Source organism: Canis aureus, chromosome 25 (genome assembly GCF_053574225.1).
Source record: "Canis aureus isolate CA01 chromosome 25, VMU_Caureus_v.1.0, whole genome shotgun sequence".
Taxonomy (NCBI): Eukaryota; Metazoa; Chordata; class Mammalia; order Carnivora; family Canidae; genus Canis; species Canis aureus.
In genome coordinates, this window is record NC_135635.1 from 17,285,293 (window position 1) to 17,302,687 (window position 17,395).

At 37.5% G+C, this 17,395-nt stretch overlaps 1 long non-coding RNA gene and 1 pseudogene across 23 annotated transcripts in view; both read right to left on the reverse strand.

The window, feature by feature from the left end:
- The window catches only part of LOC144297018 (uncharacterized), a 119,989-nt gene that overhangs the window by 80,430 nt on the left and 22,164 nt on the right, over positions 1 to 17,395 (reverse strand). For 9 of the 23 annotated variants that reach the window (XR_013364041.1, XR_013364045.1, XR_013364044.1 and 6 more), the window contains one exon: positions 1,636 to 1,742. The exons of 9 other annotated variants lie outside the window; for them this stretch is intronic. This is a non-coding gene — a long non-coding RNA (uncharacterized LOC144297018). Of the gene's footprint in view, positions 1 to 1,635; positions 1,743 to 11,702; positions 11,874 to 12,431; positions 12,806 to 14,728; positions 14,916 to 17,395 lie in introns of those variants that run through there. 5 more of the 23 variants (XR_013364050.1, XR_013364042.1, XR_013364034.1 and 2 more) reach the window with 3 other exon arrangements.
- LOC144297763 (U4 spliceosomal RNA) lies at positions 13,458 to 13,540 on the reverse strand (annotated as a pseudogene).

The window sequence follows — 17,395 nt, forward strand, 5'->3', positions numbered from 1 at the left end:
ATTTATCTAAAGGTAATGAAAATCTATGTTCACACAAAAAAAACTGTATGTGAATGTTTAAAGCAGCTTTATTCATAATCATCAAAACCATCAAAAACAACCCAAACAGCCCTCAACTGGAAAAAAAAAAATCCTACCCTCCCTATAGCATTACCCAGCTTAGTAAAGAAAAAATTCTATTCTAGGGATCCCCAGGTGGCTCAGCGGTTTAGCGGCTTGCAGCCTGGGGTGTGATCCTGGAGACCCGGGATCGAGTCCCACATCGGGCTACTTGGGTGGAGCCTGCTTCTCCCTCTGCCTGGGTCTCTGTGTCTCTCATGAATAAATAAACAAAATCTTAAAAAAAAAAAAAAAAGAAGAAAAGAAAAAATTCTATTCTATGTCTAGAGCAAACATCTTGGAGTCATATTTGATGTCTTTCTCTCAAACTCTACATGAATCCTTTAACAAATTATATTAGTTTTAAATTGTAAATGTAATATATCCATAACTGACCATCTCATAGTACATCACTGCTACCACTGTGTTTCAAACCATCATCATTTCTTGCCCAGATTATTGCAATAACTTTCTAGTTAATCTCTACACTTCTCTGTATCTGTTCTTCATACTATTAAAAATGCAACCCGGATCATGTCAGATTTTGGCTCAAAGCCTGCAATGAAGTCCTAACTCACTTATGATTTTACAACCAACACCTAACTCTAGCCTCCCTGGCCTCGTCTCCTTTTATCTTCCCATTGGTCCCTCAACTCCAGCTACACTGGCTTCCTTTTTTTTTCCTGAATGGAAGCATGCTTCTACCTCAGGACCTTTGTACTTCTTTTTCTTTTTTTTTTTTTCTCAAATTTTTATTTAAATTCTAGGTAGTGAATATACAGGGCAATATTGGTTTCAGGAGTGGAATTCAGTGATTTATCACTTACAAACAACACCAAGTGCTCAGCATAACAATGCACTTGCTTTTCCTTCTGTTTGGAATACTTTTTCATCACATAACCATATGGCTTCCTCCCTTACTTCCTTCAGGTCTCTATTTAGATGTCACTTTCATGGTGAAGCTTTCCCTGACCACCCTATATACTATTTTGTATTTCTGCCACCCTTCCCCAGGACTGCCTCACCCGCCTTGCTCTTATTTTTCTCCATAACACCTATTACTATTTGATATATTATCTATTTATTTGTTGGGTTTTTTGTGTTCCCCAATTAAATGTAAACTCCCTGAAAGCAAAAACTGAGTTTTCACCCTGTATTATCTCTATACCTAAATCAATGCCTGTCATATACTAGGTGCTTAATAAACCTTTGTTAAAAACATGAATGAATGAATCATAATAGAATGTAAGAAATACACGTAGATAATACTATCTCCATAGAATTATTATATGTGCTGCCAAGCGAGCACAGAATCTCCATAGAATTATAAAAAATAATTACATTTGGTTAAAAGCTTTGGAAAATGGTGAACAGGGTCCTATAGATACGGGTATTTTGAGGATTTTCAGTTCTATGGGAAAATTATCCTGGTCGTCAATAAAGAGGAATGAAGTTGCATAGCTGGCTCTCAGATAAGAGATAAGAGAATGAAGACCAAATTGTGCTTCAGACTTGAGACTACCAGATCTTACTTACCAAGTAAGTCAAGAGCACATTGGAAACTGGCCAAGGAAATGGGTAAAGGGCTCCACAACACAGGACTCCCCAGGCATGCACTGGTTACCAAGCAGATGCGCCACCTCCTGAGGATAATATTATAATGAGAAATGAAGTAAATCGTCAATAAGAGGTTAGTCTAAATAGTGCCACCTTGGAGGAAGATCTGGGGGAGATGTAACAGTCGATTAAAGGTAAGATAACCTGAACACAGATTTTAGATTGTAAATAAAATATAAGCCAAGACTTGGGCTTAAGAACTCCATGGGTACTAAGTATCTGTGAACCTTTCTGTGATTGGATTAGTGATTGGGGTTTGTGTTTATAAATTTGATGTCTGATTCAACAACATTGATTCATTGTATACTTCAATAAAAACAGAGTTGTTTTTTGTTTTTGGGTTTTTTCTGTGGTGAAACAGAACTCCCTCTCTAGGTAGTTTACGTACCCTGGCAAGGAAGGAATGCCTATGGACTCTTACTGCTTTGTTTGCTTTCTATGCCTCTTACTATAGTAAGAGCAAATAAACTAGGCAAAGAGAGTATCAAAGAGAAGAGCAACATAAATCAATATTTAATATACAGTGGAGTGAACTAGGCTTCTTGTGGTGATTGTTTCCCAACATACATAAATATCAAATCATTCTGTTGTACACTTGAAACTAATATAATATGTCAATTATACCTCTACAAAAATTATATATTCATACACATATGTATTCACACACAGTTTTCATGGTGCAGGTCAGCAATATTAGTAATAATTAGTGATAATCATTATTAAAATGTTATATTTATATGGTACTTTACATTCAAGTGTGCATTATACTCTCATTTCATTCTCACTACTGCCCCCTTCAGTTAGGTGTTAACACTCCCATTTACAGTTCAAGCAGTTAAGAGAACTTCATCATTCAGCTGTGACCTACACCTAGAATGAAGATAGTCCTATTTATGCCTATTGTCCTAGAATAATTATTAAGAACACTCTTTTTCCAAAGTCTCCTAGTCGGAAATAAATTTTATGGTCACTCTACCAAAAGCCTATTTCTTTCATTCACACAATTTCATTATCACTTTGTTTCTTCCATTTATAGCACCTCGTGGTGGTTATAACAGCCTAAAGAGCTGTCTTCTGACCATGAAATCACTTCTCTAAGAAAGGGCATTTTAGTTTGCAAACAAACTCAGCCAGTAACTTTTAAAATGGAAAATTATCAATATAGTATAGCAGTTAAATGATCAGGGTCTCAATCTTAGCTCTACTACTTCCTAGCCATGTGGCTTTGGGGAAATTAATGTGGAAAAAAATCAGCCAGAACACCATTAGCATAAGACTTTATTTTAGGGGCACCAGGGTGGCTCAGTGGTTGAGCATCTGCCTTCGGCTCAGGGCGTGATCCCGGGGTGCTGAGATAGATGCCACATTGGATCTGCCTATGTCTCTGCCTCTTTCTCTGTGTCTCTCATGAAAAAATAAAAAATAAAAAAATTTTTTTAAAAAAAAACCTTATTTTAAAATGTTGGTCCTGGGTGCCTGAGCGGTTCAGTTGGTTAAGCATCTGCCTTCAGCTCCCATCATGATTCCAGGGTCCTTGGATCAGAGCCCTGCATCTGGCTCCCTGCTAAGGGGGAGCCTGCTTCTCCCTCTCCCTCTGCTCCTCCCCAATGCTTCTGCTCTCTCTCTCTCTCTCTCTCTCACTTGCTTGTGCTCTCTCTCTCCAATAAATAAATAAAATCTTTAAAATAAAATAAAATGTTGGTCCTGACATTTCATGTCAGACAATTTTCCAAAGAAAACATCCAGATGAAAAAAATTAAAAAAAAAAAAAGAAAGAAAAAAGAAAACATCCAGATGGCCAACAGACACCTGAGAAGATGCTCAACATCACTCATCATCAGGGAAATACAAATCAAAACCACAATGAGATATCACCTCACACCTGTCAGAATGGCTAAAATTAACAACACAAGAAACAGGTGTTAGTGAGGATGTGGAGAAAGAGGAGACTCTTGCACTGTTGGTGGGAATGCAAACTGGTGCAGCCACTCTGGAGAACAAACAGTATAGAGGTTCCTCTGAAACTTAAAAATAGAACTATCCTATGACCCAGAAATTACAGTACTAAGTATTTATCCAAAGCATACAAAAATACTGATTCAAAGAGGTACATGCACCCTGATTTTTATAGCAGCATTATCAACAAGAGCCAAACTGTGGAGAGAGCCCAAATATCCATCGACTACTGAATGGATAAAGAAGATGTGGTATATCTATATTTATATATACATATATATATGATTGGATAAAGAAGATATAAATATATATAATGGAGTATCACTCAGCCATCAAAAAGAATGAAATCTTGCCATTTGCAATGACGTGGATAGAGCTAGAGTGTATTGTGCTAAATGAAATAAGTCAGAGAAAGACAGATATATGATCTCAGTCATATGTGAAATTTAAGAAAGAAAAAAGATGAACATATGGGAAGGGAGAGAGGGAAACAAACCACAGAGACTCTTAACAGAGAACAAACTGAGGGTTGATGAAGGGAGATGGGAGGAGAGATGGAATAGATGGGTGAAGGGAATCAAGGAGGGCACTTTTTGTGATGAGTCACTGAGTTCTACTCCAGAAACCAATATGCACTGTATGTTAACTAGTTAAAATTTAAATAAATAAATATTTAAAAAATAAAATGTTTGTCCTGAGAAGGCTCCTGAAGGAACTAGAAAACAGTTTGTCTTTAGGAAGGAAGGGTCAGGAACTTATAGGATTTTAGCTGGGATCAAGAAGGGGACTGTGGGCCAAAATTCAGTCAGTTCTGGGAATAGCTGGTCAGAAAAGCATCTAAGAATAGGAGGAAATTGTTATTGCAAATTAGTAGCCATTGTTTGGGCAATTTGAATTAATCAGAATGGATGGGAGTGACAGATCAGGATTAAAATCCTGTGCAAGGGGCAGCCCAGGTGGCTCAGCAGTTTAGTGCCTGCCTTTAGCCCAGGGCCTGATCCTGGAGTCCCAGGATCAAGTCCCACATGGGGCTCCCTGCATGGAGCCTGCTTCTCCCTCTGTCTGTGTCTCTGCCTCTCTCTCTCTCTCTCTCTGTGTCTCTCATGAATAAATAAATAAAATCATAAAAAAAAAATCCTGTGCAAGAAGGAATGGGAGGAATAATTTAGGCCCAGTAGACACACAGGGGCCATGTGGAAAACTTTCAGGATGTCAGGGACTCTCACATAAATTAACCTCTTCAAAGCTCAATTTCCTCATCTGCAAAATAAGAAGATGTACAGTACTACCTTTTAAGTTGTTGAGAGGACTACATATTTTATTAAATATAAGGCAGGCAAAATATTAAGGACTTAATAAATATTATTATTATTTTCTTTCTTTACTTCCCTCTGCCTTCTGAAAGAGGGTAGAATGGGAATAAGGGTGAATATATATTTTCCAGAAAGGTTTAAGGCAGTACCATCTCCAGAATTTTTATGAGTTTGGGCTTAGCGCTCACAATTCTTTTGGAAGGGGGACAGTAACAAAAGGAGGCTTGGATTGGCGTTAGTGCCTCCATAATTTTAATAAACTCTCCCACATGTGCCCTTTGATGTGGAAAATGACTTTTTCTCAAAGGACTAGCCCAACACTAATCCCTGTGATACCATATACCATTCGCCATCCTTCTCAACCCAACCAAGCTGCCATCCGTAAACCCCAACGTTCTGGATCTGTATGGAACAGCTAAGGGACTTTCTCAAGGCTTTCTTGTATTTGCATAATAAGTTCACCATTCTCTATTTAGATTACATATTTTAGATAAATATATAATCATTTACATAATATTTACATATTTTAGATAAATATATAATCATTTACATAAATAAGCACAATTTACTAAATGATAAAACACAATTTACTAAAGAAGCTTGATTCACTTTCCAAAAGTTTGAGAAAAAAAATCAGTTCTTTATAATAAAAGACGAAAACTCCAAAAGGCATCTGAAGTGAGGAATAGAAAGCATGCATAGAGATTATGAAGGCAGGGAACTTTCCAAGTGGTACTCAGACTTCATCCACTCAACATATTGAAACACAGACTGGTGATCCATGGTAGTTTGAAGGTGTTTTATATGTTATTCATTACTTAAAGATTTTACTATATTTTTCTTGGAAGAAAAAAACTCCTTCTTTTGGCTTTTTGAAAATAAGGTAGATTTCATCAGATGTCAAAAGTATCAATGACTAGTTCAATAGCTTCTCTTTAACTCTAAGACTAAAAGAATAGTGATTAACTCTGATACTTAGTAGTTTCGTTCCATAAATCACAAATTTTCCATTATTTTCTTGCTGGAACTGTCTAAACTCTATTTAGAACCAAAGGCCCTGATGATACTAACAGTTTCTATTCTAAGTGTCAACACATTACACACTTTTACTCTGTGCAATGGCACAAGTGCTTTATAGAGATACATGATTCTATGAATCAAAGTCTGGAGAGGCTGTCCATTTTTTCTTCTGTTCAAGGAGATCAGTGTCCTCTGAAATCAAAACTCACCTAACAAAAAAGGAACTTGATGTTTTACTCCATGAAACAAGTATCATGTAGAGAGGGGTAACACTTTTATAAAGGCAAATTATTGTTTCTAAATTCAAGTTTTATATTTCTGGCACCAGACTAGATGGTCCATCCCCATCACAAGATTACACAAATGTTTGACTAGGGGTTTTTTTTCTCTTCTGTATTTATTGTTTTATGACAAGTGTTTCATTTCATTTTGCTCCTTTATGTTTTCTATATTTTAAATTGAACAAGTCTTACTTTTATCATAAGAAAAAAGAGAAAAATAAATTTTAAAAATGCACACATACAGTATTCACATTGTGTCAAATAAATGACCAGATAGGCAATAAGGGCAGAAAGAGTTCTGAGAAAAACAGATGGACACTAAGGTGGACAGCTGGGAGGGCAGTGGGATTAAAATAGCCTTGAAGATGGGCAGCCCTGGTGGTTTAGTGTCGCCTTCAGCCCAGGGCCTTATCCTGGAGACCTGGGATCGATTCTCCCTCTGCCTCTCTCTCTCTCTCTCTCTCTCTCTCTCTCTCTGTGTGTGTGTGTGTGTGTGTGTGTGTGTGTCTCATGAATAAATAAATAAAATCTTTAAAAAAAATGGCCTTGAAGAGAAGTGACATAGGTTAAGAGGAGAGGAAGAGGGGAACAAAGGATCAGGGGAAGGAAGAAAACAACAAAGCATTGTGAAGTTTATACTTTAGGGGGAAATTGGTCAGTTCCTTTATTAGTTTATTTGAATTTTTTATGCAAAAGAGAAAATTTGGGGGATATAGGACCCACATTGTAAAGAGTTTAGAATTAGGATTAAAGGAACTTTATTCTGCAAAACTCAGACACAAATTCAAGAACTGAGTAGAGTTTTAACTTGCATTTGCAAAAGAGACAAGTTAGTGCAGAATTGACTCAATCAAGAAAATAGAAGCCTTTGAATTAAAAATCACAAGGTCAGGAGATAACTCTGTTCTATGGTAGTGAGTAATTCCAACTGGATAACTTTTGGGACAAATTTTGATACAGAAGAAAACATATTTCTGTCTTTTGAATAAAAAACAACTTTCTGGCTTATCTTAGAGTTCAAGGCTTTTAGAATGGTTCCTGTTTTTTAAAACTTATCTTAGAGTGCAAAGTTTTAGAAATGTCAGCCTTTTCTAGGCTTTGGTACAGAATGGGCTTGATTAGTAGTTATTGTGGACAGGACTAGACAAGACATCAGTTTCAGTTTTCTTTGACATATTGTATAAACTAGAGTATAGAGCTTCAAACGTCCAGAGGTTTCAGCCAGACCATGGGGTAGAGCTATGATCATACTGGTTGTGCATGGCACAACTGTAGGGGGTGTTATGTACACAGTGCCCTCTGTAGACCTACAATGCCAAATCTGCTCAGCTTTACTTGGAAACCTAGAAGCCAGCCAAGTAACATAAATCAGTGAAACATAAAATCCACCTAAAGGATTCCAACTAATTAAAAAAAAAAAAAGTTCAAAACACAGTGGAGCAATAAAACAAATTTGCAGTCTATATCCAGCCTTGGAGCTCCACTTTGCAGCCTCTGCCTATAGAACCTAGAAACAGTCAATATTTTTGAGCAGTGTAATGATATATTAAAGAGGTCTGTAAAATGAATTAGAGAGAAAAAAGACTAGAAAGAAGGAAACCAGTAAGAAAACTACTTCAGTAGCCTAAAGTGGGAGAAACAAAGGCCTGTCCTAGGCTTATGGTAATTGGATAAAAAAGGAAGAATTCTTCAGATTCAGTGACAAAATTCAGATCTGATTCAGAATCAAGTTAATTCAGAGGTCTTCCCAGAAGAAAAAGAAGCAAAGGAGTTCAGAGTAATACAAGATTTGGAACATAGGTCCTTACGAAAATACTTGGAGAAGAAAAGATTTACCTTTGAAATAAATTCAGATTTTTTTTTAAGATTTTTTTTTTATTTATTCATGAGAGACACAAAGAGACTGAGACATAGGCAGAGGGAGAAGCAGGCTCCCTGCGGGAAGCCCGATGTGGGGTTCACACACTGAGCAGAAGGCAGACGCTCAACCACTGAGCTACCCTGGCATCCCTAGATGTTTTTTTTTAAAAAGATTTTTAGATTTTAGATCTAAAAAACAACTTAAATTTTACATGCAAAAAAAAAAAAAAACAATTTTAGACTATGATAGTAAAAATCGTATTTTGAAAGATTATTTAATGCTATAGTACTATGATTCAAAATACGTGGGGAAAAAAAGCCAAAAAAGAGGGAGAAGGAAATTGGAAAAACTATGCAAAAATGTTAACAGTGACTGTTTTTGAGTAATGTGATTATGAGTTCTAATAATTCTCTTCTTTATATTTACATGCAGTTTCCAAATTTTCCACAATAAATGTATTATGTTTATAATTAGAAAAATCAAGTGTTTTAATATCCCAAGGTACTTACCTTTCATATAATCTATATATCTATATTTTTTTTAAAGATTTTATTTATTCATGAGAGACATAGAGAGAGAGACAGAGACCTAGGCAGAGGAAAAAGCAGTCTCCCCAGGAGGAACTCAATGTGGGACTCAGTCCCAGGACCTCAGGATCATGCCCTGAGCCAAAGGCAGACACTCAACCACTGACCCACCCAGGCATCCCTACATAATCAATATATTAAGTCTCCATTGGTTTTCTTGTTTGTTTGTTTCAACTATTTGCAAAAGCAAATGCTAATAGGTTAGCTTTTTTTTTTTTTTTTTTTTTTTTTAAGTAGGCTTCATCTGTGGTGGAGCCAAATGCAGGGCTTGAACTCAGGATCCTGAGATCAGAAGTCTGATGCATAACTGACGGAGCCAGCCAGAAACCCCTACTTTAGCTTCTTGGTGTTGGGAAAAAAGATCTTGTTCTAGGGTGTGAAATATAAAGTCTTTGCAATCCCAAAGATATATTTGATATTTTCCAGTAATATAGACTTGTTTTAGGCATTATTTTTGACTCAAAAATTAATTTCAAATGTGTTAATAATTTTGTTTAAAAAACAATGGGTTTGTTTTCTTTTTTCAGCATTAGCTATGAGTCTTTCTCACATTGCCCTCAAGACTTAAAGACCATCTGAGCTTTTGCCAAGAACATAAAAGTTCAAGGTAAGACGAAATGATAATAGAAACGGCAATAAAAATAATGTTTATAGCTTTAAAAATAGTTTCACATATATTTGATACAAGGCTCATTTGACTTTTAAGAAAAAAATAGAATGTAATAATGGCAGGGGTTTTTTTTAGCTCTACTTTGTGGAGGAGACATTGAGACTCAGAGAGGTGAGTCTTTTGCTCAGTATCACACACAGCTACTAAATTAGTAAAATCAGAATTCAAAGTCTTCCATTTCTAAGTACTGTAATTTTTCCTACAGAGTGTTAATGGGAAACCATGAAAATTATGTCCATCTCCTTAGACCCTTTTCTGTACTGACAGCGGGGACTATTAATCTTGCCACCTTTGCCCAGGCCCATGACCTCTCACTATGGTCCAGCCTACTCTAACCTAATGAAACCCAAAATACAGCAAAGGAGACGAGATAATGATTAAACACACACACACACACACACACACACACACACACAAACACCACCACCACCCTAAAAACAAAACTTGTTAAGTAAAAAAAACAGTCTTTCATTTCTTTGAGACATATTTGGCATTTTAAACTTTGCACAATGGTTTGCATATAAGTCCTTCCTAAATGAATACAAGAGTAAAGTTCTGAGATAAATAATGGAAATGATTGAAAATTCACAAGTTTATTATGCAGTAAGTCACACCCACCAACAGAATAATTTTTTATGCATGAATCTTGTACTTATCATAAACGGTTAGAAAGGGGGTACAAGGGATCCCTGGGTGGTGTAGCGGTTTGGCGCCTGCCTTTGGCCCAGGGCGCAATCCTGGAGACCCGGGATCGAATCCCACATCGGGCTCCAGGTGCATGGAGCCTGCTTCTCCCTCTGCCTGTGTCTCTGCCTCTCTCTCTCTCTCTCTCTCTCTCTCTGTGACTATCATAAATAAATAAAAATTAAAAAAAAAAAAGAAAGGGGGTACAACTCTCTTGGATGACCCGAGGCATAACTGCAAGAATCAGCTTCAGTTCCACCTGGTTATATCCCCCAAATTAGCTTTCCCTTCATACGTCTTTTATATGATCCCATTTGGCAGTTACACCTACTTGCTGGAAGAATTTCTCATTGTTCTGTGATCAAGAGTATCACTTGTCTTAACTGATACTCTACTGTTCGTCATGCAAACATGATTTTTGCTTTGAACACCACTTTGATTTGATACATTCTCAAATTGTTCTTCATGCATGCATGGGTTCTTTGTGTCATTTTTTTTCTACCTGGATTATTAACTTCTTACATATACTATTTGGACATTTGTTCATGCTTTTATGCTTAACACCCACACTGCTTTGTTCAATATGGGTGGATAATTTGGATATACTAGCAAATAGCTCATCTGTCACTGTACTGATCACTTTAAAAGCAACACTGCTTTTTCTAAAGTTTATTGTCACATAATAAGTAGTTATCAAATGAATCATTAAATGGATATCAGCTAAGAGGTATTATAGACAACTTTGAGTGGGATGTTACAAAAAGTAGATTCATGGGGGTTTTACTGAGCAATAAAAATGATTAAAGCCTGGTTGTAAATTAATATTTGAAAATTTTTAAGAATAAAGAATAAACTTAAAGAACAAGAACTTGTAAAAATGATGACTTGATAACTTCTCAAAGGAAACAGAATATCCTCCTGCCCAAAGGTACTCCCTCCTGTATTATTTATCTATTTATGCTGATGGGGTTCAGAACACACTAGCCCAAAATATGAATATTTTAACTGAAGGAGTTTGAGAAAACAAGCAGAAGCAGGAAGATCACTCTGACCTTCCTCCTACACTTCTGCCTTGAATCGGGTCATAAAACCCTCATGGACGAGGTGCCCTCCCTATACATGGTGGAAAGAGCATCATTATCTCCAGGACAAAAGGACATCAAGAAGAATCCAAACAAACGGCCTTGTTGAGTATGTTACTATAATTACCTCATAATCTCTCATACTCCTCCATATCAATCCTCTCTTCAAACCTAGCATAAAAGTACTCAGGTCTAACTGTTTCTTTGGGTCTTCATTACCCTACGAAGGTTCCTGTGTCCCATAAAACTTGTATTAAATTTGTATGTTTCTCTTTTACTAATCTGTCTTTGTCGGTTTAATTTTCAGACTAAGCCAGGGACCTTCACAGGTTTGAGGAACACTTTTCCCTCCCTTACACTACATAGCAAATTACTTGAGACTTGGCAGTTTCAAACAATAAACATTTATTATCTCACACCATTCCAAATGGTGAGGAATCTGGGAGCAGCTTAGCTGAGTGTTTCTGCCTTAGACGGTCTCCTGAGGTTACAGCCAAGATGTCAGCCAGGCTGCAGTCATATGAAGGCTTACCTGAGCTAGAGGATCCCCTTGCCAGTTCGTCACCTGGTTGTTGGCAAGAAGTCTCAGCCTCTCACCAGATGTGCCTCTCCATAAGATTGCTTATGAAGTGACAGCTGGTTTCCCCCAGAATGAATGATGAGAGAGAGAGAGAGAGAGAAGACACCAAGATGAAAGCTACAGTGTCTTTTATAACCTCTTCTCAGAAGCGACATAGTATCACTTTTATTGTATTCAGTCAGTCACGAAGACCACCCTGGTACGACGTGGGAGATGTCCCAAGGGTGTGAATACCCGAAAGCAGGGCTCACTGGGGGACATCTTGGAGCCTGGCTGTCATCCTTCCCTTGTATCCTTTACTATCTTCTTCTGTGCCCATCACCCTTTTGCTCTGTCAACTTAAACTACTTCCTCCTTGCTAGATCCTCCCCTATCTTGGTTCCAGACACTCTGAAATTATACTCTGAAGCTTCACTTCTATATCATCTTGGGGAAAAAAGAAAACACAAAACCCTTCCTGAACTGCTCTTCCTACTTTGGCTCTAGTTACCCACTCTGTCTCCATGGTTGAACTCCTAAAAGAGAAGTCCGTGCACACTTCTGCTTCTTCACCTTCTATTTCTTTGTCCCACAGCAATTTGACCTGCACCCAAACTTTTCCAGGGGAACTGTGATCCCCAGGTCACTGGAACATTGCAAAGAGCTCTTGGTGTAAAATTCCAATACATTTTCAGCACTTACTTAATCTCTGCAGCGTTTGTTTTCATGAATCTCTTATCCCTGGGCCACTGTGACACCATTCTTCCTTGGCTTTTGTCCTAACCTTTTTATGACTATTTCTCAGCTTCCATTGTTGATCTTCTTCCTTTAAGTAAGTATTGGTATTCTTCACAATTCAACCCTCACTTCTTTTTTCTTATTATTCTGAACACTGTCCTTGTATTTTTTTCTATTCCAGAATTTCTAATTGGGAGGGGAAATTAAAAAAAAGAAAAAAGATACTCTAAAGGAAACCTTATCTCCAAAAAGAGTTTTATCCATTTGGTAACAAACTCTAGTGCAAAGGCATAATGAAGTGTGATCTCAGAAGAAGGCTTCCCTCTCTTCCTAGAAGAATCCACCAATATATCCACCAAGTCAATATTCACCATTTTAGTTCAACATTAAGAGCAGACCGCCTACTCTCATCATCAGTTTATGCAGAGAGAGCTACACCCAACCTCATAGTCACCTCCTATCTGTCAGCACCTCTTTCAGATACTTCATGGTGGCTGTGCCAAGACTCCCAGAATCGTGCCACATTCTGTTCTCCTAGACAAATTGTTCAACCAACCTCTCCCTGGAATGCTCAGGGTTTCAGACCTACACATCTCCTAAATTATTGTCACGAGACCACGTTCTGAGTCATACTCCACAGTGTGTTCTTAGCACAGACACGGCTATTGCTACTACAGCTAGTCCTGCTGTCTTCGCACTTCCACCATACTATGCACTATGAACAAGAGCTTATGATCAGTAACATCGTGATGCCCAGTAAAGGGCACTGGGCAGCAGCCTGCTGTTCATATACCTACTCAATCAGAAACTTTTAACATTTCCTTGTTGGTATATGCCCCTTTTCAGGAGCAAAGCTAGAAGTCAGGTAGGCAGGTGTTTCCTTGTATTCAAGCCACAAAGCTTATTTTGCCAATGAAATCACTGGCATTGAGAAAAGTTTTCTTTTTCTTTCTTTCTTTCTTTCTTTCTTTCTTTTTTTTTTTTTTTTTTTTTTTTTGAGAAAAGCTTTCAATTAGCAATAATCACGCCTCAGAGAAACCTCATTGGCTACGATACTGCCACTGTGCAAAGCTGAAATCACTGGCATTGAGACTGAGCACCCAGAATTTCTCCACATCTTGGAGTCTCCAGAGCCTCATTCTAAAGCTAATGAAACCATCTCTGTACTTCAAGCCCATTTAGTCAGAGACTGCCAGAAATAGCTACTGCTCTTCTAACATATAAAACTGATTAGGGATCACAAGAAAAACTCATGTTTCATCTAGGGAAAAATATCTAAACATCAGTAGTGTGGGGAGGAAATTGTAAAATAAAATGAAATGTTAAAAGGAGAGAAAATCTGAAACATATGTTCCCAGAAAATGTTATGTCTAACAAATTTAATGCTAGTCCTAGATTATTAATGGAGAGAATGCAGAGAAGAAGAAAGGAAGGAAAGAAAAGGAAGAGAAGGGAAGGGCAAAGTGAGGGGGGAGGTAGGGAAAGAAAAAAATATATAAAAAGAGTCTTTTTAGAAATCAATGAGAAAGGCACGAGGTTTGGTTCTAGATACCCTGAAACCACCTTTGCAAGTTAATCAAGTTTTCTTCATCTCATAGTGCTTTCTATTCATTGGGAATGCATACGTTTATGGCTGGTGTTTATACTGATATGCTTGTATTTTTGTCATTTTGAGAATGCTTTATAGACTCATAATTAAGACATAATTTTAGGTGAAATAGACAAAGGGGATTGCAAGTACCACTTAGCTTGATGAGCACTAACAAATGTATGGAATTGTTGAGCCATTATATTGTATACCTGAAGCTAATATAGCACTGAATGGTAATTATACTTCAACGAAAAAAGACATAATTTGCATCCTTTACCACATTAATTATTTGTAGCCACATGTAATCTTGATGTTCTGATGATTGACTAGGAAGAAGGCACACAAAATTTCAAATAGCATCTCTAGTACCGGGACAAACCAGAAGCATTCTGATCCTGACAGTTGTTCAAAGAGCAAATAGTATTGACTTCACATCATACCAGAAGCCTGCAGTAAGAAGTTACCATATATGACCTTCAAGTCCAACATCATCAAATTAGGAGGAAGAATTTCAGCAGCAGAAAAGAATACAACCTCACTCCATCCATCTGCCCAGTCTAACTCTGCATATTACACTGGTACGTATATGCAAGAAGAATCATTGAATTATTCCAACTATTATAAACACTTATATAGGATGTAGGTAATGGTAAAGAGACTCTTACCATTGTTGTAATCAATGTTGCAAATTTAGGATGGCTTTGATTATATATGTTTTTTTCAAAAGTTTATTCTCTTGAGCTGGGTTTGAGACATCATGAAACCGGCATGAATCACAAGATCAATAAAACTTTCCAAGGTTCTGCAAACCTGGTACCTCTGTTTCCTTGACATTTTCCTGTTATGCTTAAGACAAGCTGTTGAGATTGAGGGAGAGGTTAAATAGGCAGCTTGAAGAAAATTGTAAATGTTTGTAAAATCTGCTGAGGGAATTTTGGAGAAACAGATGGCCCAGAACAAATAAAAAGATTGTCAAGCTTTGTGGTAGGGTCACCTAGTTTCGAGGTCATGGATTTATTGTAGCTTTTACAGGCCAGAATCACTAAGTTTATTTTCATATTTAATGCATGACATCTATATATGTAAATGTAATTTTTCTTCATTATACAGAATTTAAGTCACTAATATAACCTTCACAGCTAGTTCGTTAGGGTTTTGTGGTTGCAAACAACAGAAAATTACTCTGGCTAATAAGAGATAAAGGGAATTTCATTGGAATGATAGGTGAAAGCTATTAGAACAAAGGGAGGGCTAATCAACCAGTATCTAAAGGACAAAACATTTTCACAGATCTCAGTTGTAGAAAGAGATAGATGCCTATGTAAATCACTTAATGTCTTCGAGTCACTCCATTCCAGAGTCCAGTTCTTTTTTTTTTTTTTTTTTTTTTTTTTCTTTCTTTTTTTTTTTTCCAGAGTCCAGTTCTAGAGAGAAACTGTTTGCCTTAGCAAGGATCATATGTTTAGTTTAGGAGAGCTGCCAACAAGCCTGGAGGGTTGGACAGGTAATTCACTAAAGGAGAACTGTAGTGCTGTTGTCAAAAGAAAAGGGGTTGAATGATGGTGAGCAAAAATTAATAAATGTCCACTGAAGATAAAGGAGCAGAATTGAGATCCGAATCTATATTTGTCCCAAGTAAAATCTAATATGGTATGTTCTTTGTCAAGTTGCTTCCTAATAAGAATGGAGAAGGTATGCTGTTGGTCAGAGGGTTACAGTAAAAGTGGAACAGAAGAGTAAGAATATGAGAGAGTTTTGCAGGCTGCAAATAACAATGGACAGTGGGGCCTCCAAGCTAGGGATGAAAGTGAAACCAGAAGAGGCCTTCAGAACTAGGAGAACTGGAGGGACAGAGCGGTAAACAGGCATTTCTGGGAGTCTTCTGAGATGATGCCAGAAATTTTGTGATGTAAACCAAGTGAGAGACATGTCCTGAGAAGCTGAGGTATGTCATGAGGGTCATGAAAGAACAAATAAAGTTCAGTTGTGTTTTAGTTTCTGAGAGAGTCAGAAGCACGCTAATTATGTGGTTATTGAAAACTTAAGGAGGAAGACTGTTGATTGCCATAGCCATCTTAAAAATAAAATCTGCTCCAGAGACTTTATGGCTTTGTGTTGAACAAAGGAACAATGAAAACTATATTGGCCAATGGTATTTACAAACTAAGTAAAGAATGTCTGAAGAATATTTTATGAATGAATTTATTTTTCTACCCACACCTTTCCCCAAAGAACTATTTTATGAATCCAGGTAATTCTCTCAAACACAGTGTTAAACACAAGCCTAGAGGCAATAGCTTTTAGGTACCTAAAGATAGTCCTACTGATAAAAAGAAATTGAAAGCAGGTGTCTTTGTTTGCTTTGTATTGAACTCACCTGTCCCCAAAGCTAGGAAAGTGCATTTTGTTTGTGCTGCTTTTCTTTTTAATTAAACTTTATTTTGAGGTAATGATAGATACACACACAATTGTAAGAAATAATACAGAGAAATCCCACATAGCCTTTATCTGGCTTTCTCCTGTGATAACATTTTGCAAAACTATAGTACAATATCACAACCAAGGTACTGACACTGATACAGTCAAGGTACAGCTTTGGGGGAAAACGTCACCCCTACCCCTTGTGTTTCCATATGCAGTAATTTAAGCTGGACCAAAATGATTCTCTAACCTGATTGTTCATTTGTTCCCTGGGTGATCTCAAACTTCCTGGAAAGCTAAGAATCACTAAGTCTCTCTCTGCCCTTCATTTACTCCTCCCCAGGGGAATAGGGGAGCCTAGCTGGACAGGTGAGTTGAGGAGAATAAACAGCTCACCCTTCCCCCACCATTTCTAGATCTGTGTTTTGCAGAGAGTGCATCAGCTTTCCCCTCACAGGCCTGTATTCTACAGGGAAGCTGTGTTGTTCAACAGTACCAGTAACTCCTGGACAAATCTCAGGAAAGTACGACAGCGCCCACTTGGCCATGTCTTCTAGTCAGTGTTACTAAGGACAGTTTGACCTTCATTTGTCTGATACTGTATCTCTTTCAACTGGTTCTGACCTCAAGAGGAAGAAAGGGACAATACTTCTTAGGTACCCGTTTCCTACAAGAAAAGGGTTTTCAGAGGGCATGACCTCATACATCAGACGGGGGACCCTGGGGATATGATCTTAGATTTGCCTTCGTGCCACTCTGCTCTCCAGAATGTAGCAAAGTAAGATAAATGTGGAATGTTGGCAGGTCAGATTGCACCTGGCTTACAGAAGCATTCATTGTGAAATCTCTGACTAATGAGTTACAGCTGCACCGGGAAGCATGCGACTTGGCATTTACTTCTGAAGAGCAAGCATGG